Here is a 25,658-nt window from a genome sequence, read left to right as displayed (position 1 = left end):
GCCGCTGAACAGGTGTCTTGCTCGTGTGTGGTGTAGACCTCAAGGTGTCCTTCCAGCTCCCGAAGGTCCAGGAGGAGAGCAGGGAGGAGTTTGGGGCAGGAATCGTGGTTAGGGAATGATGTCTGCGTGCCTAGTGTGCATGGCTCTCGGGGACGTGGTGGGTCGCTGAATAGCAGGACCCAGGACCCAGAGACCTGACCCTTGCCCCCTTTCCTAGGACCAGTAGGGTGGGTGGTGGTGTTACTGAGGCACGGGTAGAAACAGCCCGTGCAAACGCAGTGCCAGCATCGGCTCCCAGGACGGGCCAGCCCAGCTCAGTGCTGCTCCCCGGGCCGGAGAGCCCAGCAGCCACAGGGCCCCACGGAGGGGACGCTCGGCACCCAGTGTGCAAGGTGTCCGGGGCACCGGGCTGTGGCCGCAGGGGTCCCCGCCCGGAGGTGCCCACCGGGCATCCAAACTGGGCCTGCTCTCCCTTGAGTGCCTTCCCTCTCGGCATCATTGTGAGGCTCCGAGGACCTGCCCCGGGCGCCCTTGGCCTGGCATCGGATCCTCGCAGCTGGTCCGCGAGCCCCGGGAGGATCACTGGGGTGCGGGGGGGGGGGGGCGGGGGTGCATCCCGGCCCGTCCTGGGCCTCCGTGGGCCCCGAGGTCAGCCGCCCACTGCGGGGCTCCTCCAGCCTGCTGGGCTGCGCGTTCTGGGGCCTCTGCCTTCCTGGGCCTCCGCCCTCCGAGGCCTCCGCATTTCAGGGCCTCCGGGTTCCAGGGCCTCCGCGTTCTGGGGCCTTCGCACTCTGGGGCCTCCCCGCTGCGCAGCCTCTGCATTCTGGGGCCTCCGCAATCCAGGGCCTCTAGGTTCCGGGGCCTCCAGGCTCTGAGGCCTCCCCACTTGGCGGCCTCCACATTTCAGGGCCTCCGCATTCTGGGGCCTTCCTGCTCCAGGGCCTCCGGGTTCTGGGGCCTTCGCACTTTGCAGCCTCCATGCTCCGGGACCTCCGCATTTCAGGGCCTCCCGTTCTGGGGCCTCCACGCTCCAAGGCCTCCACGCTCTGTGGCCTCCGCACTCCGGGGCCTCCCATTTCAGGGCCTCCAGGTTCTGGGGCCTCCACGCTCCATGGCCTCCGCATTTCAGGGCCTCTGCGTTCAGGGGCCTCCATGCTCCAGGGTCTCCATGCTTCGCGGCCTCCATGCTTCGCGGCCTCCATGCTCTGCAGCCTCCACGCTCCAGGGCCTCCGCATTTCAGGGCCTCTGCGTTCAGGGGCCTCCATGCTCCAGGGTCTCCATGCTTCGCGGCCTCCATGCTTCGCGACCTCCATGCTCTGCGGCCTCCACGCTCCAGGGTCTCCGCATTTCAGGGCCTCTGCGTTCAGGGGCTTCCATGCTCCAGGGTCTCCATGCTTCGCGGCCTCCATGCTTCGCAGCCTCCACGCTCTGGGGCCTCCGCGTTCTGGGGCCTCCGCGTTCTGGGGCCTCCACGCTCCGCAGCCTCCGCATTTCAGGGCCTCTGCATTCAGGGGCCTCCATGCTCCAGGGTCTCCATGCTTCGCGGCCTCCATGCTCTGCGGCCTCCATGCTCTGGGGCCTCAGCATTTCAGGGCCTCTGCGTTCAGGGGCCTCCAAGCTCCAGGGCCTCCATGCTTCGCGGCCTCCATGCTCTGCGGCCTCCATGCTCCGTGGCCTCCGCATTTCAGGGCCTCTGTGTTCAGGGGCCTCCATGCTCCAGGGCCTCCACGCTCCAAGGCCTCCATGCTTCGCGGCCTCCATGCTCTGCGGCCTCCGCACTCCGGGGCCTCCCATTTCAGGGCCTCCAGGTTCTGGGGCCTCCACGCTCCGCGGCCTCCGCATTTCAGGGCCTCTGCGTTCAGGGGCCTCCATGCTCCAGGGTCTCCATGCTCTGCGGCCTCCACGCTCTGGGGCCTCCGCGCTCTGGGGCCTCCACGCTCCGGGGCCTCCAGGTTCCAGGGCCTCCACTTTCTGGGAGTCCCCGCTCCGCAGCCTCCGCGCTCTGGCCGCCGTCCCCCTCGGCCAGCCCCGCCGGGTCCCGAGGTGAGCTCAGTTTGGGGCGCTCTCCTCCGGCTGAAGACGCCCTCCGCCTGAGGTCGGGGAGCTGCCCCCTCTGCGTGCAGGGGATGCGGTCCCGAGCTCCGAGCCCGCCCGGTGTAGACGCGGAGGCGCAGCCGGCACTGGAGAGGGCGGCCTCCGGGCTTCGGTGGCCAAGCACCGCGCTCGCTGCTGTTACAGGGACTTGTGATTTTTTTTGTTTTTAGATTTGGTTTATTAACCAGACAGAGAGAGAGAGAGAGAGAGGCAGAGACCCAGGCAGGGGGAGGAGCAGGCTCCCTGCGGGGGGCCCGATGCGGGACTGGAACCCAGGACCCGGGGTCACGCCCTGGGCCCAAGGCAGAGGCTCCACCGCTCAGCCGCCCAGGGGCCCTGGGCTTGTGTTCTGATCCGATTTCCTACCTGGTTTTTGCTCTTGGAGCAGGGTCCGCTGAGGCCGAGGGTGGGTTGTGGCCCCTCCTGGCGAGGTCATTGTGCGGGTGACTGAGTCACTCTGCTGCCCTGGGTCGGCCACAGCATCCTGGCCCCTGGCGCCCTCGTTGGCAGCACCATGACCGGCTCTGCTCCTACTTCCTCGGACACAGGAACCAGCTCCTGACCCACGTTTGCTTATTTCCACTTGGGCATTTAGTCCCATCTTCTGAATCAGCCCCGTTCTCCCAGGTGGGGCTCGGACCTACCCTTCGGGTGGCCTCACTCCTCCTGCCCAGGTCGCTCCCCTGCTCGCCCGCTACCGTTTCTTGCCCTGTCCTCTAACATTTACTTCTACGCCCTTTTTCTCCCGCTGAGGGTTCTGGAAGGCAAGAACTTGCGTCTCCCTGTGGCAGTCTTGTCAGGTCTACACCACGAAGAGTCTGCATAGGAAGAGGTCAGCACCTCCTTGAATCGTGAATAAAAACATCTGCAAGTTGTTTTGTGTATTCAGCGGGTGATGGCAGTGGAGATGGGTTAAAACAGACAGAATGAAGAAGTTGGGAAAACCCTTTGAACTCATCCAGTCCATCTTTCATTTAGCAGGGAGGGAAACTGAGGCCCAGAGAAGCCACAGGCACCTGTGCTCAGTTTTAACCGAACTGTGTCCCTGTTGCCTGGACTGTGAGCATACAGCAGTTTTATGTCATAATAAACCTAAACATGCAGCACGTCTGTGGAAGCATGTTGGATCCTTCGTGCGTGGACTGCCAGAAAATGTCCCCTTCAAAAAAATATTGCAAGGATTTTTCTTCTTTTTTAAACCAGGAACAATTCCGCACACTGAGGTGTACGTTCCCAGACCAGGCTCCCATACACCCGTGTGCTCGTTAGAGGGGCAACTCTCAGCTGCCTGCACCGCCTCTCTTCTCCGTTCTAATAATCCTGGATTTTTGTGCAAGCCCACCTTCCCCCTTCCTGCGGCCCGTGAGATTCAGAAGCAGCTGACTCTGTTTGGCTCCAGGGAAGGATCATGATGGATCTAAGACTTTAAACCCATCACGTTAATCTTGGAGCCAGTCAGTTTGAGAATGGATATGTTTTCGTATTTCAGCCAATGAGCCAAGAGAAATGGTTTTTTGGGGTTTATGGGAAAATCCTTCTCCACCTCCTGGGATCCTTCTGGGAACATTCTCTCTCTCCCACTGAATGTGAATAACATGGGATGCGGCCCAGGTTCCTGGCAGCATCGTAGGGCCATAAAGGGAACGAGCCTTGAAACAGGGTGGGCGGCAGGCGCCAGCAGGAGAAGAGCCCGGGCGCGTCGCGATGTCGTCCAGCTGTGAGTCAGCAACAGCCCTCCTGGTGGACCCCACGAGACCCGAGACGATAGGGTTCCTTAATGTCGAAGTCTGATTTCACGAGTGTCCTGTTGCTTGGCTAACACTCCCACACCAGTGCTCGTGGGTGGACATTTTCCTGTAAGTACGAAATGGTTCCCTGGCAGGTAACGAAATCCTGTATCAGCTGTAATACGAATTAAAACACTTAGGAAACGCTCCAGAGGGTTCTGAACTATTTAAGTGGTTCAGAGCATGGTCAGAGGTTTCCAGAAGAGTGACTTCTTAAATATCACGTGGAAACTCCTAGCAGCCCTAAGGGTCTGTGACTCTGAACGCTAAAGCTAAATGGACACCAGCGTGGACCCAGCTCTTGGTGGAAGTGGAGAATTTTGTAGGGTCTGGTATGGATCGGGGTTGATAACAAGGATGATGGAGAAAGAAGAGCTCTCGACGTGCACAATGCAGATCAGACTCCTTAACGCCTTTATTAAATTTCTGAAAACTCTCTCGTTTGAGTGAAATGATTTAGTGATTATGCCATCATCTTGATGATCATACACTTTGTAAGTGCTGCATACACATTTGCCCCTTTAATGGTTCTAACTACCGTGTTGGTGTCATCCCTATTTAATAGATTGGCAAACTGAGGCTCACAGATTCAGAAATACGACAAAAATCCAACAGAGAGAAGGTAGAAAGGGAACCACAGTGTCAACTTATGAGCGTTTGTCTTTAAAACCTCGGCTATTAGCGAGCACGCTGCACTGCCTTAAAACAACATTATCATTTTGCTCCTTTATTCGTCGTAAGCAATGAGTACTCGTCAAGTACCGGGCACTGTTCTAGGCCCCGTAGATTATGAGCGAATAAAATAGTGCGGGCTCTGGTGGAGATCACATTCTAGGAGGGAGGGATGGACCAGAAAATCAAGGGCACAAACACACGTACCTCTGTGGATGTGATGTGTGCACCGTGTAGAATGGGATGCCGGGAGCCAGAGCTCTTTGTGCGGTCCCTTTACAGAAGTGTCAACGCCCGGGGAGTCAAGGCGTCCACCTAACAAGCCAACACCCGGTGCGTCTCTGAGATGGGCCGTGGCTTTGGGAGGCACAGCTACTCCTGCCGGTCTGAGCGTGGCCAGCCCCTCCCCCAGGAGACCCTCGCTGTGCCCCCAACACCACCCCCACACCCGGCCCCAAGTTGACCATGTGCCACCGAAAAGCTGTGGTCAAAAATGCTCATATGCCTGAGAAAATGCAATGGGACTCGGTGGAGCGTACGACCCAGGTGTTGGAGAAAATTATAATAGAGAGAAGGCCGTTAGGGCCCACATTAAGGCGGTTTTTTTATAAGAAATACATCCCGTCTGTCCCTGCTTTGCACGGAGGAACTTCCTGTGACATATGAACCCCAGCGCTTCATCTACTTTTACCGGGACCAGGTGGCTCTTCTGTTCAAACCCGGTTAAAGGCAAGGACTGTGCCACACACCCAGGGATCTGTTCAGAAAAACCAAAGGTCTAACCCTAAATTTCCGTGATCAGAGACTGATGGCTTCGGCCTGGTCTAAGGAAACACCTGGATCTGCGAACCTTTGTTGTGGTGGCTTGTACAGGGCATGCTCCGTGCACCTCGTGTCTGTAAAGACCTGAGCAAAGCAGCTGGCATCGATACTTATTTTCTATTTCTATTCCGTAGCTCTCCGCCTCCTGTTCTTTTCTTCCCCAAATCCACTGCTTTCAAAGAAGTAAAATCTTTTGGAAAAGCACAAGGAAAACACAAGAGCAGACACGGCTGCCCGTGGGCCCTGGGGGACGACGCTCAGAGGCTGGACCGGAGAGACAAGCCAGCGGCTCCGGGGCACGCGTTGCAGTCTCTGGCGCTTGCAGTAGGTGGCATTCACGCCTTGTGAACGTGAGCCTGACCGCGCACAGGTTACAGCCAGACTTCAGCTCTTTGATTTTATAATGCGGCGCTTCCCAGGCTCCCTAATTATCTCTCTCCAACGGGTTGAGTATATGAAAGACTTAATCAGTACAATTTGAAGCCCAGGTAATGTGGCTGTGTCACTCTCAGTGACAATTTACACAACTTTTATTTTTAGGCGGTCCTGCAAGGGTAGCACATTTTGGGGGAGCCTATGGATTATATTCATATTCATGATGAACAATCGACTGCATGATGAAAACAGGCTTATGGAAGTGCAGCATTCTGTTAAATTATATGGTCAGGATGCACTTAGAGCCGAGATTCTAATAAAGGTTTTCACAGAGGAAAGTGCGATTGAAAAATAAAACCCGTGCCTAGAAATTGATATGCCTTTTCATCAAGCTTGAAAGTTGTCCTGGTCATTTGCACGGAATCTTTGCTTCCTTACAGGGAGGAAACGTTACACTATGCTGTGTTTAGAAAGAAAAGATGTGCACATTTTGGGTTGTGTTTTAAGACCTATTCCTATCCCTACGATGATCCTTGTCTTTCTTTTTTTTTTTTTTTAAGATTTTATTTATTTATTCATGAGAGACACAAAGAGAGAGAGGCAGGGACACAGGCAGAGGGAAAAGCAGGCTCCATGCAGGGAGCCCGATGTGGGACTCAATCCCAGGACTCCAGGGTCATGCCCTGGGTTGAAGGCAGATGCTCAACCCTCGGAGCCACCAGGCATCCCAAACTTTGTCATTTTTTAATTCAACTTACATGGAGGGCTTAAACTGTGTTGGTGCAGGGGCAGCAGAGAGACCCAGTGCTGGATGGAAGGTGCCCCATAGCTGGGGCCATCACAATACCAGATTTCAGGTTGTCCTACAAAGCTGTGACCATCAAGACAGTGTGGTCCTGGCACAAAAACAGACACATAGATCAGTGGAACAGAATAGAGAACCCAGAAGTGGACCCTGAACTTTATGGTCAACTAATATTTGATAAAGGAGGAAAGACTATTCACTAGAAGAAAGAATTAATAATAACTCAATAAATGGTGCTGGGAAAATTGGACATCCACGTGCAGAAGAATGAAACTGGACCACTCTCTTGCACCAGACACAAAGATAAACTCAAAATGGACGAAAGATCTAAATGTGAGACAAGATTCCATCAAAATCCTAGAGAAGAACACAGGCAACACCCTTTTGAATTCAGCCACAGCAACTTCTTGCAAGATACATCCATGAAGCAAAAGAAACAAAAGCAAAAATGAACTATTGGGACTTCATCAAGATAAGAAGCTTTTGCACAGCAAAGGATACAGTCAACAAAACTCAAAGACAACCTACAGAATGGGAGAAGATATTTGCAAATGACATATCAGATAAAGGGCTAGTTTCCAAGATCTATAAAGAACTTATGAAACTCAACACCAAAGAAACAAACAATCCAATCATGAAATGGGCAAAAAAAATGAAGAGAAATCTCACAGAGGAAGACATAGACATGGCCAACATGCACATGAGAAAATGCTCCACATCACTTGCCATCAGGGAAATACAAATCAAAACCACAATGAGATCCCACCTCACACCAGTGAGAATGGGGAAAATTAACAAGGCAGGAAACCACAAATGTTGGAGAGGATGCGGAGAAAAGGGAACCCTCCTGCACTGTTGGTGGGAATGTGAACTGGTGCAGCCACTCTGGAAAACTGTGTGGAGGTTCCTCAAACAGTTAAAAATAGACCTGCCCTACGACCCAGCAATTGCACTGCTGGGTGTTTACCCCAAAGATACAGATGCAGTGAGACGCCGGGACACCTGCACCCCGATGTTTCTAGCAGCAATGGCCACAATAGCCAAACTGTGGAAGGAGCCTCGGTGTCCAACGAAAGATGAATGGATAAAGAAGATGTGGCTTATGTATACAATGGAATATTCCTCAGCCATTAGAAATGACAAATACCCACCATTTGCTTCGACGTGGATGGAACTGGAGGGTATGATGCTGAATGAAGTAAGTCAGTCGGAGAAGGACAAACATTATATGTTCTCATTCATTTGGGGAATATAAATAATAGTGAAAGGGAATATAAGGGAAGGGAGAAGAAATGAGTGGGAAATATCAGAAAGGGAGACAGAACATGAGAGACTCCTAACTCTGGGAAACGAACTAGGGGTGGTGCAAGGGGAGGAGGGCGGGGGTGGGGGTGACTGGGTGACGGGCACTGAGGGAGGCACTTGACGGGATGAGCACTGGGTGTTATTCTGTATGTTGGCAAATTGAACACCAATAAAAAATTAATTTATAAAAAAAAAAGAAAAAAAGGAAGGTGGGCGGATCCTGGAGGACGGCCCCGCCCCAACCTGTCTCCGCCCCGCCCCTCCCCACTCAGTCCCGCCCCACCCCTGTCGTGCCCCGCCCTCACCCCTCCCCAGCCTCCCCGGCCCCAACCAGACCCTGGCCCCGGCCCCGGCCCTCACCGCCCCCCCCCCCGCCCCCGCATCACCCTTGCCCAGCCCCGCCCCATCTCGGCCCCGCCCCTCGCCCAGGCCCCGCCCCCACCCCGCCTTGCCCCGCCCCGACCCCGACCCCGCCTGGCCCTGCCCCGCCCCCCGCCCCAGGCCCCGCCCATCGCCCAGGCCCCGCCCCTCGCCCAGGCCCCGCCCCTCGCCCAGGCCCCGCCCCCACCCCGCCTTGACCCCGCCTGGCCCCGCCCCCCGCCCCAGGCCCCGCCCCTCGCCCAGGCTCCGCCCCGCCCTCTGCCCCAGGCCCCGCCCCTCGCCCAGGCCTCGCCCAGGCCCCGCCCCGCCGCTGCACCTGCTGCCCGCGCGGTTCCCGACACGTTCGGCTCCGCCAGGGCCGCCGAGCGGGGCCGCATCTCCTGGGGCCGCCGGGCCTTGGCGCGTCGTTGGAAGCCGCGGGTGGGTCCGGCCTCGCAGACAGCGCGTCCCGGGGGCGCGGCGGCTCCTTCCGCGGAGCCCGGGGCACAGGGCGCCTGGGGGAGTGCGACGGCCGTGGCGGGGCCGCGGAGCCGGGCGCGACCTGCGGGGCAGAGTTAAACCCAATTCAAAAATGCAGAAACTGGGGCACCTGGGGGCTCGGTCGGTGACGTCGGCCTCCGGCTCCAGGTGACCTCAGGGTGCCGGGGCCCCTCTCCGCAGCCCCCTCCCCGGCTGTGCGCTCTCTCTCTCTCTCTCTCTCTCTCTCAAATAAATAATAAATAAGTAAAACCTTTTTAAAAATGCAGAAACCAATGACCTAGTAATAACAACCTGTCTTTGGGTGGGATAAAATGGGAGACGAGCTCAGTTTTCTGCAGAAAACCAAAAATCTTTCCTTGATTCAGGTTTAGCAACTGTATTGAAGATTTGGCCCAAGTGGTGGGTAGATAAGAGGCCCCCCTGGGGCACCTGAGGACACGGTCCCTAACCCCTGGGACCCACGGGTGCCAGGGACAGGGACAGGACAGGTAAAGAGTGGGGTGGGGGGGGGAGGGGGGGTCGGGGTAGAGCAGGATCCGCGACATGAAAGGTGCTCCTCGTGCAACCTGCGGTTCCCATAGGGTCACCGCTGAAGAGTCCAGTTCCTATTCCCCGCCTTCACTCTCCCCTGGAATTGGTAAGGTGCAGAAAAAAAAAAAAATCAACATTGTTTATAGCTTGAAAGCAAAGCTTTTACCAAACCAGAGGAAAGTGGGAACTCAGCGCAGCTTTCTGACGGTCTGAGAGAAGACAGCATGGCTCACTGCTTCCAAATTAGATCACAAATTTTCTGGCTGATGGCAGCATCTTAGTGCTCACCCTAAAGGCAAAGATCTGAACAAATTACATTTTAATATCTTAGGTTCATTTATCCCTGCTGAGATCACACAGAAGCAAGGAGAGACCTACGTGGAAATGCAGGAGGCCCAGGGGACTTGGCAGCAGGCCGTACAGGGGACGGGGGAGCTGCTGCAGGGACAGTGAACTTCTCTGCTTCTGCAGCAGACGACACGGCCTGCTTGACCCACGTCATCGCTGACGGAGCCCCCCTTGGGCAAAGGGCATGGCGCGTTGAAGAGCCCAACTTCGTTTATTGAGATGTTCAGGCAGTGAGGTGCTGCACCCTCGCTTCGGTTTTTCCCCTGCATATATGGAAAAATGCTAGTGTTGGCATGAAGCTCAAATGAGGTGTTTTTGTGGGGATGTAGCACCTTTGGGGGTAAAAGTAGAAGAAGGCAAGATAAGCTATGACCAGACCAGGGCGGATTTTGCATGGCGGCCTCAGGAGTTCCATCTTTATTCAGCAGATGTGGGGAATCTCAGGAGGTTTTGGGGAGCGGAAATGATCAGTGTGGAGGAGGCACATGTTATACGTGTCGGGGCAGAAAGGAGGCAGGTCACCGAGGACACGCTGTGGGAGTGCTCGAGGCAAGGGACTGGGAGCCCCAGGAAGGGCACTGAGAGTAGGAACGGGGGTAGGGACACTGACGGAAGGGTGGTCACACATGTGCCAGCTTGGCAAGCACGTGGGCGCAGCTGGTGGAAAGAGGAAGGAATTCGGATACTTTGAAGTTTGAGACTGGGCCAGACTGGTGCTGCTGCTGATAGAGGATCCCGAGGAAGGGAGGGGATGAGGATTCAGGTTTTTTGGATCTTTTTTTAAAAAAAGATTTTACTTGTTTATTCATGAGAGACACAGAGAGATTGAGGCAGAGACTCAGGCAGAGGGAGAAGCAGGCCCCATGCAGGGAGCCCGACGTGGGACTCGATCTCAGGTCTCCAGGATCACGCCCTGGGCTGAAGGCAGGCGCCCAACCGCTGAGCCACCCGGGTGTCTCTAAATGGAAAAATCTTAAGTGTATGAATTGATATTTATGTTTGTTTTAATATGAGAATATGCTTTAATATTAGTTATGGTAAAACAAAATAAATTCTCCCGGATATTACTGTGTGTGCCCTGCGAGGGACCTGAGAGCCTGGGAGAATGAGCACTGGATTCCAACGGAAGGAATGGGGAGTGGGAGAACGGACACGGGAGGATAAGGAGCCTTGGGGACACAGTGGGGATGAAGGGGACTTTGAGGGGAGGAGGAAAGAAGCCTAAGAGGTTGACGGGGAAGTTCAGAGAATCGGTGGTGCTGGTACCACGGGGAGACCTGGATGATGGGCTCCGCCCAGTGTTCCAGAGGAGGCTTCAGGAAGGGAGAAGGAGCCTTTGGATCAGGGTCGGGGGCGGTGGGGGGAGGAGAAGAGCAAGTGGGGGCAGAGACGTGGGATCAGGTGCTCGTGGTTGACCAGTGAGTGGATCGCGAAGGAGCAGAGGAAAGTGAGAATGAGAAGACTTGTGGGTTTGCAGACAGATGAGGACCAGGCAGTTTCAAGAGAAGGATAAAAATCCCAGTGAGACGAGGCGCCCGGGGGGCTCAGTGGTTGGGCGTCTGCCTTTAGCCCAGGGTGTGACCCTGGGGTCCCCGGATCGAGTCCCGCATGGGGCTCCCTGCAGGGAGCCTGCTTCTCCCCCTGCCTGTGTCTCTGCCTCTCTCTCTGTGTTTCTCGTGAATAAATACATATAATCCTCAAAAAAAAAAAAAAATCCAAGTGAGAGAGGATTACTCCATTCTAGGGGGAGCAGGAAGGGGTGGAAGGAAAATCCTAAGCCCAGATGAAGTCACGGAGACTAGGTCCTGTTTCTCTCCTTTGTGTCTAGCAGAGCTACAAGGAATTCGGTGGTAAAAAAAAAATTCTCTGGTTTGTAAAGCTTTGGGGAATCGGAGTTCTATAAAAGGCAGCGGGAAAGGAGTGAGAGGGAAGTAGGGGCCCTGGTGCGTGCGGATGGCCCCCGTGACCTGGAGGGTTGCTCTGGGAGGTGGTCTCCAACAATCTTGAGCTCGAGAGCTGTAATGGAAAGCATGGGTTAGTTGGCGTTTGATGTTCACACTCCGTTCGTCGAGAACACTGGAAGCCACTCGTCTCTACACGCTACACGCCCCCGTGTGCCAGGCCCTTACAGCCACTAGAGGCCCGGGCGTCTGTCTCTTCTGCCAAAACGACCAAAGCAGCCAACGCGCGGCTTCTTCAAGTGGAAGATAACGAGAGGCTCTCGGCAGGCCCCTAGAGGGGCACCTCAGCCGTCACCGCCTGCTCTTACCTGTACCTCTCATCAGACATCAGTGTTAATTATGACTGATTAGGACGAGCTGGATTTGTTGACAGAGTGTCTAATGTAACTAATCAACTCCAATTTTTTTTTCAAAGTTAATTTTGTAAATATATTCCGACGGAAGCACCATGGGGTAAGCACTTTTCTTGTTACAGCTCTTGATCTGTCAAAAATAGAAATGGGGGGTAAACTATCGTATTGCAGTTTCCTTAAGTTGCTGAGGCTTATAGACCCGCCCCCAGAAGTTGTACCTGAGGCCTTGGTGTGTCTGGATCAATGAACCGATTGATGATCTCAGACGACTTCTATCTTGGGATCGATTGCTCAAGAATTTCTCTTTTTGAAGCAATGAATTTCATCTAAGGTCACTTTCCTCAAAGTTTCATGTCAAAAAAAAAAATGTGAACTCAAATTCATTTGGCTTGGGTGGATTAGATGAGATGTTGGGATGTCGCAATGTCCGTGTTGAAACTTTTGAACTAACCTGGACATTTCCATATCCACGAAAGCAGAACTACAAGCTCTAACAATAAGTAGCTTTCCCCGGCAAATGTAAACATTCTGAGAATATTCCGATCTGACAAATAGAACATTAGCTTATGTGTAATCTCGGTCTCTTTCTTAGATTCTCCCCAAAGTCACCTTAACAGTTTTCTTGGAGATAGGGTTTCCATTATCACAATTCCGCATCCCTGCCCAAAGGTGCTAGTTGAGTGTGCTTTCCCCTTGGCCGTTCTGAGATTTGGGTGGGTTTTGGTGTGTGTGTGTATGTGTGTGCTCCCCTGAATTGCTGTGACCCCAGTTTTCTATGGCAGGAGATGTAATTTATATTAAAAATGTATATTAAAATATTAATATACTTTATATTATAATATTTATAATTTTTAATATTATATCATAGTATTTTTTAAAATGTATATCAAAGAACATTCAAGGCCTTATTTGCATAGTAGTTCATGTCTCCAAATTCTTACACTTAAAAGGATTTCTCCTGTGTATATATACATTTTTAGGTGAGGGGTCTCCTATACAGAAACCTGACCTCATGACCCCAAAGGTTATAATGAAAATGCTTATTTTGCATATATTCACAGGACATATAGAAAGGATATGGGATTTCCATATATAAGGGATGGAATATATATAATACATATATAATATAATATATAATCCATCAATAAGGGATTTCCATATATGGGATATTCCACATATAAGGATTTCCATAGTTACATGTTAGAGGTTTGACGAAAGTTGGTAAGAAGCTATGAAATACATGAATTTAACCTTTGCCCATCACCATGTAAATCATTTGGTTTCAGAATGTTTGCCCTGGAATGAGTGAAGGTTTGTATTTTCTTCTTGTCAAAATGCCTGCGAACTGGGAGTGAAACAATGATGTTTGCAAATGTCACTTTAATGCCTGTCTGCGGGATCCCAGGCCGCTGCTTTTATATCCTTAAAACCTTGAAGCCTCTGGATGTAAGGCAGGTAGGTGCAGTACATAAAGGGGCTTTAAAAAGATCCGATGACAGTGTATAGTGATCAGAGAGGGAAAAATGTGAGAATCCATGCCGTTCCTGCCTTGCCACCGGGAAGCAGGTGAATGAGGGAATTATGCCTTTTATTTTGCTATAAAACCATTTCAAGGGCAGCCTGGGTGGCTCAGCGGTTTAGCACCACCTTCAGGCCAGGGCAGGATCCTGGGGTCTGGGGATCGGGTCCTGCGTCAGGCTCCCTGCATGGAGCCTGCTTCTGTCTCTGCCTCTCTCTCTCTCATAAATAAAATCTTAAAAAAAAAAAATTTCAAAACAAGCGTCATCGCTGAAGCATTCTTTCCCGACATCGTCTTATGCCTTTTTCCCACTTGCATGTCTACAGCGCGACCGGCTGAGGCTTGAGAAGCGGTTTCTCCCAGGAAGCTGGGAAGCTTTGGGCCCATGATGGACCCACCGGGAACACATTCTACCCAATAACTGCTGTTGGTTTCCCATGGTAAATAGGATTGTTGCTCTCAGAACTGCAGGTGACGGAGGAAGGGTTCCCAGCAGGGCAACAACGCCCAGGCAGGGAGTGGACTCAGGAGAGAGCCCCCAGTGTCTCAGTGATGTACAAAAACCAACTAAAAACAAAATAGATTCACTGGCCCAGCTGCTCCTGTTTAGGAAGACTTTGTCTCTCTGAGAGGGGATTAGTGGTCACACCTAAAATGAGGCCTATTTAAAGGATTCCACTTGTTAAAACGATCAGTTAATCATTTAGAAATGACGCACAACAAACGTTCTTAAAGGTCGCTGTGAGTTCTCACGTGATTACAAACCACAGCCAGCCCTTTTCAATCCTATCAGATTTACCCAAAATCTGACCAATGGCTCTTTGGCGATTGGACCAGTGGGTAGACTAGGGAAGACTGTTGTCCCTGATCCCCTACTTTCCTGGAAGAAAGGAAAGTAGGCCCCGAAAAGACACTAAAATAGAGCCAGAAATTTGCATTATTTCCTAGTATTGAATGTAGAGAGCAGGGGAGTCGCTGTTTCGACGGGATCCTATTCCATTTGCACGAGTGGGGGCAGGGAGGTTTGCTGGAGGTGTGTTTGTTGAACGTAGCTGTTGGAGTCTTTGGCTTACACACTTCATTTCGTAGCTGTCACGTTGTCTCGTGGGAATGTTGTCTTTCCAGTACTTTGCAAGAATATGTGTGTTCAGCATTTTGCTGGATCTCCTTGGAGGGATGAAAGGAGCACGCACGATCAGCGTGTTGCACGGAGGCTCTTAACCCCGTAGGACCGGAGCACTAAACAACCTGTTCAGACGTGGTCTGCGGCCCAGTAGTTTACGTTACAGACTGCTTTAAAACTCCGGGCAGACGTACCTCTGTATCTACCTCCGTCTCCAGATGATCCACATCGTCTGCAGGTATTTTATATCATTATTTTTTTCCTTTTTTTTTAAAAAAGATTTTTAAAATTTATTTATTTATTCATGAGAGACACAGAGAGAGAGGCAGAGACACAGGCAGAGGGAGGAGCAGGCTCCATGCAGGGAGCCCGATGTGGGACTCGATCCCGGGACCCTGGGATCACGCCCTGGGCCAAAGGCAGATGCTCAACCGCTGAGCCCTCCAGGTGGCCCTACATCATTATTTTTTAAAAGATATAAATGCTAAAGAATTAAAAGGCAGAACAAACGCAGCTCCGCGTCTTTTGTTTACAGATAAGCTTTTGCAGAAGTTCTGTATTTTCTCCCCTTCCTTGTATTTACAGTCTGTGCTCTACTTAATTACCCCAAATATTCATGAGTTAGAACACTAGGTGCCTGTCCTACAGTTACTGGTGAAGTGCATTGGTTATGCAAATTGCTATAGGGAACCATCACTCATAAGCTATTTATATTCGTTTTAATAGGGGATGAGGCACCCTGTCTCGTCTCCTATAAATTCCTCTTTACAATCTATCAAATACAGAGAGATGCTCGGAATTAAATAAATGTGCTACTAATATTAGTGAATGATGCTTGAAACATGTCAGAGATTTTTGGACATTTATAATCACATTCTCCTAATCGCTCTGGGAATTGGCAACAAGGATGAGTGATAGGTGGTGCTTCGGACGGGTTGTCTCCCCGGCTTCCCGTCCCGCTCAGACAGACGACTTTATGCGGAGGCACGGGGTTGGCAAGCGGAGAAGAGAAGCCTTAGAGAGAAGGCAAACATCGGGGCGCCTGGGTGGCTCCGCCAGGGAGGTGTCCGACTCTTGGTTTCAGCCCGGGGCACGATGGTCTGGGTCATGGGATCTGGCCCCTCGTGGGACTCCACGTTCAGTGCGGAGTTTGCGTGAAGACCCTCTTCCTCTGCCCGTGGTGTGACGGGCACTGGCTGTGATGCGCACCTGATGAGGCCCTGAGCTCTACACCTGAAACTCATGAACTATGAGAACTATGTTGGCTAAGTAAATTTAAATTAAAAAAAAAATAAAAGAAAATAATTTTCTCCCTCTGCCCCTCCCTTCACTCACGGGCTCTCTCTGTCTTTCTAAAATACATAATTTTTTTTTTAAAGGAAGGCAAATATCCAAGAGAGAATGAAGGGAGCAGTCATTCCTTCATTCGTCTGATGTTTGCCGATGGTCACATCGTCCGCGGGGGACGTGGAGAAGTCGTGGTGCCTACTTGCAAGATTCCGAGACTGCGGTGGCGAGTCAGAGGTGTGAGGAAACGAGCACTTTTTGCCGTTGCCACCTGACCTTACCTCTTGCCACAGAGAGCACGTTCCTTGTCTTAATCGTCCCCCTGTAAGGACGCGCCTCGGCTTGTTCCCAGGCCCTTGGCTGCGCGGCTTTCCCGCAGCTCTTCTGTGTGGGACTTGTTTTCCTCCAGACGTGGAGAAGGACCATCTGGCCAAGTGCGTGGCATCTACAGTCACCGCGTACGACCTTCTTTGTTTCTGTCCATTTGGGGCCGCAGCTCAGGAGCACCTGATCCCGTGAGAGGGAAGGACGTCTTCCCTGAACACCGACCCCCCTCAATCTGCCACCAGCCACCGATGCTGGTAGTGACGGCCTCTAAGGCCACAAGTCTCCTGGGGTTACTCATGGCAGCTCTCACTGGCCTTACGCATGGATTTTTACATCTTCTTGCACTTGGCCTTGCACACAGGAAGCGGTTTTTATTTATTTTTTCACTGAATAAATGAGGCTGAAGTTGGTTGCCGCGGAGCTTAGGGGTACACAGTCTACACAAAACCAGAGACAGGTTTGGATTGGACCAGCCCCCTCCCTGCCTCGCCCCCAACACAGGCACCGTGGTCCTCAGCCAAGGACCTGGCTCCATCCTATCGTTTTGGTCCATTTTATGTCTTAAAATATTTGTGTTTTATGGAGGAATCTTTTAGAGGTAGATGTAAGTACTGGAGCTTCGGTGGATAAGCCCGTAACTGGAAACGCGCCCTTTAGGTCAGGGCTTCTCACTGGCTGGGGGCTCGCTGGGTTGTGAGGCGGGACCTATAAGGCAATAGAGTGTGTGACGTTTGCTTTATATGTGAGCAAATTTATGACCACACGGACTGTATTTCTGACAAAATGAAACTATGTGAACACTAGACCGTTGGTGGGATAGTTAATATTTTTCGTTCAAGCGGTAATGTTGACTTTGTCTTCAGGGCGGCCGCCTTCCTTCCAAACGCATGAAGACGTCAGCTTTGTAGGAGAGACAGGGAGCCAGAGAGGGGGTAGCGAGGAGGCCGTGTTCACAGGTTCAAGTTTATTTTCTCTAATGGCAACATGTATGGAACTGTTTTTCTTTAAGTAGCACTAAAAAAGGAAAACAGGTTTTCAAGTCAAACATACCTTGGATTAAATCCAAACTCTGTCATTCCTGGCTGGGTGATCCCGGTGAAATAACCGTGTCTTGTGTTTTACTTACCTGTAATTTAGGAGTAAAAATGCACTTCCTGTAAGATGGCTTGAGTTTCACATTAAATCGTGTATGTCCAGTGCTTCGCCCAGTTGTGCTACAGGCAGGGGGAGTAGACGTTGGGAAGGTGAGCAGGAGCAGCCCTAACTGAGCTAGACGTTGCGTGAGCGATAGGCTGTTTTTGTGGACGATACGTTGCTATTTGCCGAGCACCCTTTAGGTGTATCGGCCTCTCAGCTGAGCACCGGGGCCACGGGAATGTCGACCCCCTGCCGCTGCCCTCAAGGAAGTCAGTCCACCGAGAGGTCAAGCCCCTACACCAGTGTTGCAGGGTCACATGACAGGCTGATGTGGTGGGACACGGCAGGTGTCATGAGAGTGTGAGGAGGCCCCGCCAGGAGAGCTTCCCGGGGGCAGGGACCCTTGAGCTGACTATGGGAAAACAAGCATCAATCACTTGAATTTATTCAATAGGGGGTGAGAAAGGGAGGAGCTGGGTACATGCCAGTGGGATCCAAGCTCCTATCCGGTCTCTTTATTCGGTAGTTACACGGATTGAAGCGTTTCCCTTTTTTATGGAGTTTCTGCATTTTCCTTCACCTCTCCCTACCGGCCCAGGAACATCTAAAGGGTGGAGGGCGATCGATCGCGAGGTGTCGCACCGTTGTAGGCGTGCGTTCCGAAGGGCCTCGCGGGGGAGACAGTGGCGAACGGGGGAGGCTGGCTGCTGTTCTTCTCGTAGCAGGTGCAAGGAGGAGGGCAGGGCAGCCTGGCCACGGTGACACCACTGCCGTACGTAGGCGCGTGGTACCTGGCATTGATCGTGGTGTGCCTCGTGCTCCTGCGGGTCAGCGGGAGGGCAGCTGGGACAGCAAGACGGCCACCAGAACAGCATTACGAAGGCCCCCTCGGGCCCAGTTCCGGATCCCGGTGGTCCCCACCTCTTTCCAAACCACCCTCTTCCAACACCTCTTGGCAATTCTATTTTTCTGGGAAACCCACTTGCATCAAAGATAACTGTTGTTTCTGTTACCGGGATGCAAATCATTCCTGGGCATTCCTGGGTCGGTGGGATCTGTGCGGCTTGCAGTTACCAGAATTATGCAAACAGCCTCTTTTTAAGATTTCCTTAGAGTATGTGCTGCAGAGGGAGACGAAAACGCTTCGTGGAGATTGGACATTAAAATTGTCTTGAAAATACATTTATAATTGCACATAAAACAAAATGTGCATGTGAGCTGTGTGGCTTTATTTCTAATTATCTGTTTTTTAGTAAACATTCCGCTAAGACTTCGAGAAATAAAATCCCAGGGCCTCGTAAATGAATAAATAAAATATGAAGCGTAATAAAATCAGATGATATAATGCACATGAAAAATGGGACAAGAGGAATATAAATAGAAAATATATATAGTCTTGTAAGACTAACATTGTGCTCCTCTATGAAATAAATATCTCTAGAATATCATAAGCCAACAAGTTTTAAAATTTAGAAATGCAGTCTATTATGTTATCTTACGTTTTACGTCTAAAGATTAATGTATTTATATTTGTTTTTGTTTTTATTAATCCTCGGAAACAGCCTTCAGCTGATTCCCACAACCTGACTGTAGCCCACGGATGCTACCTTTTTACAAGGGAAAACATATAAATTTACATTTCATGACGTGGCTTTATTATTGTCAATGAGGAGAGTTTTATTGTATCAGATTTTTTCCATTCCTTTGTAACAAAACGGTCTCAAAAATCGATAAGACAGCAGCCCAGATAATAAATAATATGTGGAAAAGTAGGCCACTCTGCATGAATTCGTGGAGAAAACGGGTGTGCCCAGACACAGGTCGGCGAGGGGGTGTCAGGCGCTGCGCTAGGGCTGGAAGAGCTCGCGGCCCTGCCGTGCTCCCTCCTGTCCTCCCGCAGCTCCCGGAGGTCAGCGTCCCCCCAGCAGGGCCCAGCGCAGCCTCAGCAGTCCCTGGTGGGCCCAGGGCCGGGCCGGGGCCATGTGATCTGCCTGGGAGGGCCCCAGTGGTCATTCCTCAGGGATGGAGGACCCTAAGGTACCCGTGACTCTGTCCCTAAGGGAGGGCACACATCAGGCGTGTGCAGGGCGGGGGTGCAGATCCTAGCGAGAACAGAAGCTAGGAAAGAAGCAAGGTCGAAGAAAAAAAAACCCACAAAACTTTTTTTTTTCTCTTTTGGGGTCCTTTCAGTTTCCGTCTGCCAGTGACGGGCTTCTTCTCTTCAGTCTCCCCTTCAACCTTTTCCTTGCAGTCAGCTGGGGAGATGGGGCTTCGGAATGGACGGGGTCGGGGGGGTGGGGAGACGGCCTTGCACGTCACCTCGTAAGTGGACTTCCAAAAGCCCTTTCAAAAAAGGCGAGACGTGAGGGGGCTGCTGCTCACATGCATTTGCAAGGATGTCAAACATGTGTCTGAAAAGAGGTCAGACGTGTGTGTGACAGTGAAGGAGGCACATTACGAGTCCTGGAGAACAAAAAGGCCACGACATTGAGATTCTATAATGGGGTCGTGGTTGCACAAGGCGCTAAAGTCTTAAGGGTACTTTAGGTTGGTTGACTTTTTAATGGGACGAGAAGTTTCTAGATTGGGGAGGGGCTGATTTTCTCTCCTATCCTATCTCGGTCATCTTTTTTTTTTTTTTTTTTTAAAGGTTGTATTTATTTATTCGAGAGAGGGAGTGAGCAAGCGTGAGCGAGAGAGCCCGAGCTGGGAGAGGAGATGGGGGAGCAGAGGGGAGCAGAGGACCTGCCGACCGGGAGCCTCACGCCGGGCTCCATCCGGGACTCGGCATCATGAGCTGAGCCCAAGGCAGATGCTTCATCGACTGGGCCCCCCAGGCGCCCCCCACCTTGACCGTCCTGTCCTGTCGCTCCTTCCGGACAGGCTGACCCCGAGAAGGCGCTCAAAGGACAACCTCGGGTAAGTGAGCTTTCCCTTATGGCTACAAAGAGGTTAGACTTTGGCTTTTGAGTGTTGAGAGCACTTAACAGTTGGGCCAACCCACTGGGGGGACGGGCTGGCTGGTGTCCCCGGACAGCGTGGGCAGGGGCCCGGCACCCGGAGGCCGTGGGGGACACGTCCCGCTGCCACCCGGGCCTGCAGCGGCTGCCTGTGGTCCTGCTGCACTGGGGACCGGGGACCGGGTGGGGTTGAACCGCTGGGGAAGGCTCTGTCCCAGCCCGATGCGGCGGGAGTGAGGGTTGCAGGCCCCCGCACGACAGGACAGGCCTCGGCGGCTGGAGGCCCCAGGGCGCGGAGAGGAGGTCGGTGGGCCGCACCTCCTGGTAGGACTGGTTGGGAGCAGCGGGGCCAGGGCCTCCCCGAGCTGCGGGCAGGGAGCCTGGGCCACGGGGCGGGCGGCCCAGCAGGAGGCCTGCTCTGCGAGCGCTCGCAGGTGTCCCCGATGCGAGCCGAGCCGAGGGGCCCTCGTCCCCACAGAGGACCTCGCTCTGGCTTTCCCCGGGATCCACCCACCCCATCCTCCATCCCGACTCCCTTGTCTACCTGCCTCCAGGAAACCCCAGACCCTTTCCTTTTCTTTTGAGATATTTCTCCTTAAATCTCCCCCTGGCACCCGCCTGCGTAAAGTCATCTCCTTACCCGGCAGGTGCCGAGCGTCTTTCCCGGCCTCCAGGCTGCGTCCTGGGTGGGAGCGGAACCCCTGCCCTTGCAAACCTGTCCCCTCCCCGCCAGGTACCTCGGCCCCTCGGGGTGGGGGGCCCTTTGCACTCCATTCCTGGCTGGAAAGGAGGGACTCAGGGCGGGTCAGACTCTGGAGGCCGAGTGACGTCTTTTGCATGTGAAACCGTCTTCGAGATTTTCAAAGGGCCTGAATGTGTCCTTCGACGTGGTGAGAAGAGAGATGCTAGAAATGACCGGGTTTGCTTGGTTGGTGCTGTTGACCGACTGCACAAGGAGAGGGGCCAAATCAGAGGAGACACTGAGCTTCCTCTGGGGTCGCACCGTCTGCTGCACGTTAGTGTCACCAATGCTTCAGGGATCGGTGCCGTTGGAGAAGTTCCCAGGGAATTGTCATCGCCCCTGGGGTCTGCGATGTTCTTACCAGGGTCCTGGGGTGCCGTGCTCGATAACACACCACACCACCTCGTGCTGTCGAGTCTAATTTAAATTATTCTCTAACGTTAGCTTGCTTGCGACTTAGGCCGTGGGCGATGAGGGCCTGCAGTCCTCTGATGACACAGTATTTCTTCCTCCCGGGACCACTTCGACTACAAGCACCCGGACGCACACACAAACTCCCAATACATGTCAGATGGCAGCGACCTATCAGGTGGTGTGCGAGGCCCTGACGAGCAAGTGGGTGGACAGGTTGGTGGTCTGTTGGTGAAGAGAGACAAGAGACCAGTCATCAAAAAGTAAATGAGAGTCAGAGACGACGACGATGGTTATGGAGAAAACACAGGCTGATGTGATGAGGAGCAGGAGGAAAGGCCAAGGTAATCATGGAAGGCTTCCTGGGGAGGTGGCGCAGGTTGAGGCTGGAGGGTTATTGTCGAGGCAGCCCCGAGACAACTGGGAGAAGGGCCTTTCCGCCTGGCGCTGGCCTCCACGGGGCCTACGTGCTGGGTTAAGCAATGCTTCTTTTGCTCAGTAAAATCTTTTTTTTTAAAAGATGTTATTTAAAAAATAAAATAAAATAAAAGATATTATTTATTTATGCACATGTGGAGGGGAGGGGCAGAAAGAAGGAAGAGCAGGCTCCCGGTGGAGCAGGGAGCCCGATGTGGGGCTCGAACCCAGGACCCCGGGGTCACGACCTGAGCCAAAGGCGGACGCTCAACCCCTGAGCCACCCAGGTGCCCCCCCCCATAAAAATTTTTCGCCTGACGTGGCAAGTAGGCTCCTTTCAAGAAAGCATTTGCTTTCTCACCAGTTTCGTCTACTGATCAAGAGCCAGTTGTATTTTTTCCCCCCAAATTTGTTTATACTGGTTGTGTGATCTCAATTATGCAAACTGATGAAATGCGATTTTGAGAAGAGAATCACTTTTATGGAAATGAACGTCAGTGGTAAGGGAGAGATGCTTCAAAAGGCAACTTGCTGAATTTTTGCTCTCGCGTTAGGTGGAGGCAAGACAGCCATCAAAGTCGGAGAAAAATTATAGAAATATGGAAATATTTTGGACTTAGATTGCTTCACAAGAGTCTTTATGTTTTGTCACCAATTAAAGAAATTGAAACTGAAAATACTTGACAGTGTGGTACATAAAGACAGATGACGCAGAGCTATAAAAAGTGGACCCGCGACCAAAATAAATTAATCTTGGCTCTTTATCAAATGACGGGTGGAGGCGTGTACATTTATGTTTTGGGTTAAAACAAAATGTTTATTACCGGTGTTTTACCACTTTGACTTATTTTTTTTTTTTTTCTTTTAACTGACCAACCCGCTGACCCGATTGGGTAAAATAAAAAAAGCACGGTATTATTTTTCTCCTAAGAATGAGATCCCGCTGTCATATTGCTCTGTGACCTTTTATTCCTATTTGGTACACCATCACGGACACGTAGTTTTAGGTGCTCTAATATTTCACTAGGCGAATAGAGCATCATTTTATTTTATTATTTTATTTTTTTAGCTACTTACCCTGGTCAGATGTTTAAGGGATTTGAACTTATTACCACAATGATTGGCCTTACGCACACATATTTACTGATTTTCTCAAGAAGGAATTCCCAGCAGGTGAATCTTGGGCTTAAAGCCCGGCACGTGTCTGGGAACTTGGATGTCACGTGTCCTTCTGGAGCGACCTGGTTGGGAGGTTCCCTGAGGATTTCTGAGGCGTCTGGTAGCCGGGGGGTAGGGTGCACCGCTCAAGGGCGTGTGGGCACCGAGGGCCCCCGAGTCCAGGCGGCGCGAAGGACGCCGTGAGTAGAACCTTGCAGCGAAACCTAGGACGCGGAGCCACAGCACGGCAGCAGCGCACCCCGCAGGGTCACCATCGTCTGGCGGGACGCTGGCTTCTTGTCACTTGAAGCCTTTATTTTGAGTCACCAATAAAATGCAGCAGCAGGTGAACTATTTGGGCGGCAGAGGCCCTTGTTGGCTCCCTGCCTCCGCGCACTAGAGGCTGCCCCTCGGGGTGCCCGGCCGCGGGCCGCACGCCTGCTCCCTGCTGCACGATGTCCCCACAAGGCCGCCTGCATCCTCCGCTCGCCGCTCCGGGTCCCAGGAAGTGCCCTTCTTCAAAACGACCCTCAGAGACAGCCCTCGAGGGACACAGGGGCGTCGGCTGCAAACCCCTAGAGGCCGCCCCGTGGCCGCGAGTCCGATGTCACACCGTTTCCGCACATGGCTGTCCCTGGATGTCTTGGGGCTGATGATGAGGCTTCCCGGGGTTTCCTGCTCACCGTGGCCCTGGGACTGTCAAAACCCCCCTTTGAGAGCGAGACTGCTTGAAGGTGGAAATTAAATTCCAGCCCAGGATGCAGAGCCAGGAATTCCCGCCACATCCTCTGGAGATAACAGCACCTCTGGCCACCCTGTGGCCTGAAAGATTTCATAAGGGCCCCTTTCTCTTCCAAAGTCAAGTAACGACTTGTGGACTTGAAGTGCTCTCCGTGGGTTCTAGCCAATGTCTTCACTCCTGCCGTGGCCTTGGAGGGACGTGCGGGCCCACCTGCGGAGCAGATCCCCGAAGCCCCCGAGGAGGAGGCCGGGGCCCTGTCCAGAAAGCTCCCCTCTTCCCAGGGGGGCAAGCTCACCCCAGACGGAGCCTTGGGAAGAGGTGATGCGGGCGAGCCGGGGGGTGGCCGCCAGGTTCCGAGGAAATGGAAAGAAGGGAGCTGATGCCTGGTCGGGTAATCAGAGGCAGGCTCTCCGAGGAGGGGCCTGGGATGGGCCTTGAAGGCCAGGCGAGGGGCAGTCGGCGGGTGCGGGGGATGGTGGTCAGCAGGTGTGGGGGGCGGTGGTTCCCGGGGTCCCTCAGGATGAGGGACTTTAGAAAGAAGCGACCATCCCTAGGACAGGGGAGCAGAAGGGCCCGGTGCTCATGCCAGGGCCTGGGGCTTAGGGTCAGTCTCTGAGCCCCCAGGCCGTTGGTCTGCAGGGGTGGACAAGCGGCTGGTGCTGGGGTCTGGGTTTCTGGGGCGGGCTGTGGCCTGGCGCGTGGTGGGTACCCGGTGCCGACAGGTGGCTGTTGCAGGGCTGGGCCCCTTGGTAGCCCGACAGTGGCCTTCCCTCCTCCCGGGAGGTGCGGGAGCCTTGGGATTTTGGTCTCTTGCTGCCCCCCACCCGACCCCCCCCCAAAGCAATGATCCTTCCTACCCATGGCTGCGCCTCCTTGGCTGAACCTACGAACCAGGGATCATAGGTTTAATGAGTTCCTGTTCCAGGTGAGGAGTTAGACTTTTTAAGAATTGGTGGATATGGACATTTTGTGTTGCTCGCGGCCCGGTGTCGGACTCGTCAGCTTTCACGTAGGCCTCGGCGTGGTGGGTCACCTCATGTCCCCGTTGTCCTCCCTCTAGCCGACTGTGATACGCTGTCATCGTGTCCCCGTGCACAAGCTTTACGCGAAGAGTCTCCCAGTCTCCCGGGAGGGGTATTTTGGAAAGCAGCTCTACCGTTAAGAGGGAATGCGGAGTCCTCGGATGGCGTGGAGACGAGGCCTCCCAGAAAGCGTGTCTGTGTTCTCCTTTGTTGCGTCCCCATCCCCACCCCCTTTTTTTAGGCTTCCACTTGACAGTTTTAACAGCTTTAACTAACAGGTACAGTTAACACAGAGTGTGGCCGAGTCTGTTCGGGCCGCTGCAATAAATATATCACGGACCAGGGGCTTCTAAACAACAACAATCCATTTCTCACCGTTGTCGGGGCTGAGAGTCCAGGGACCAGGGACGGCCACCTTCTTGCTGTGTCCTCACGGGGCACAAGGCGGCCGGGGCCTCTCGTGTGTCTCCTCTTGAAGGTGCTAATGTCGTTGGTGAGGGCTCCACCCTCCCGGCCGCGTCCTCTCCCCAGTGCCCACCTCAAATACCCCTGGGGCTGAGGGGTCACAGGGTGAACTTATAGGGAGAAACAAACATTCCAACTACCGCGCGGCACGTTGCGTGCGTCTATGACACGACCGGACCCGTGCACGGCCCCCTGAGGCCCTCGCCACCCTGGGGGTAGTGAAGTGTTCACCACGCTTAGGAGATGCCTCATGTCCCTGTTCCCTCACGTCCGGGCAACCAGCCACCTGCTTTCTATCACTATCACATGTTCTATTTTATAAACTCAGACTGACACAGTCCAATGCGCCAGGGAAAGCCCGTTGCTTACCCAAGCATCCATTGCCACCTCCTCCTCTTGAGTGCATCCTGACTTCCATCACGGAGAGCAATGC

At 53.0% G+C, this 25,658-nt stretch overlaps 1 long non-coding RNA gene and 1 pseudogene across 1 annotated transcript; one reads left to right on the top strand and one right to left on the bottom strand.

Moving 5' to 3' along the window:
• Nucleotides 1-5,019: 5,019 nt before the first annotated feature.
• LOC144302270 (dynein light chain 1, cytoplasmic pseudogene) lies at nt 5,020-5,281 on the top strand (annotated as a pseudogene).
• Nucleotides 5,282-19,922: 14,641 nt separating this feature from the next.
• LOC144302269 (uncharacterized) lies at nt 19,923-25,319 on the bottom strand. The gene is made up of 2 exons (XR_013369106.1): nt 25,136-25,319; nt 19,923-21,646 (listed from the first exon to the last, which is right to left on the bottom strand). It is a non-coding gene; the product is annotated as an uncharacterized LOC144302269 (long non-coding RNA).
• Nucleotides 25,320-25,658: the final 339 nt, after the last annotated feature.

Source organism: Canis aureus, chromosome 31 (genome assembly GCF_053574225.1).
Source record: "Canis aureus isolate CA01 chromosome 31, VMU_Caureus_v.1.0, whole genome shotgun sequence".
In the NCBI taxonomy this organism is placed as follows: domain Eukaryota; kingdom Metazoa; phylum Chordata; class Mammalia; order Carnivora; family Canidae; genus Canis; species Canis aureus.
This window is presented reverse-complemented; position numbering and strand designations above follow the sequence as displayed.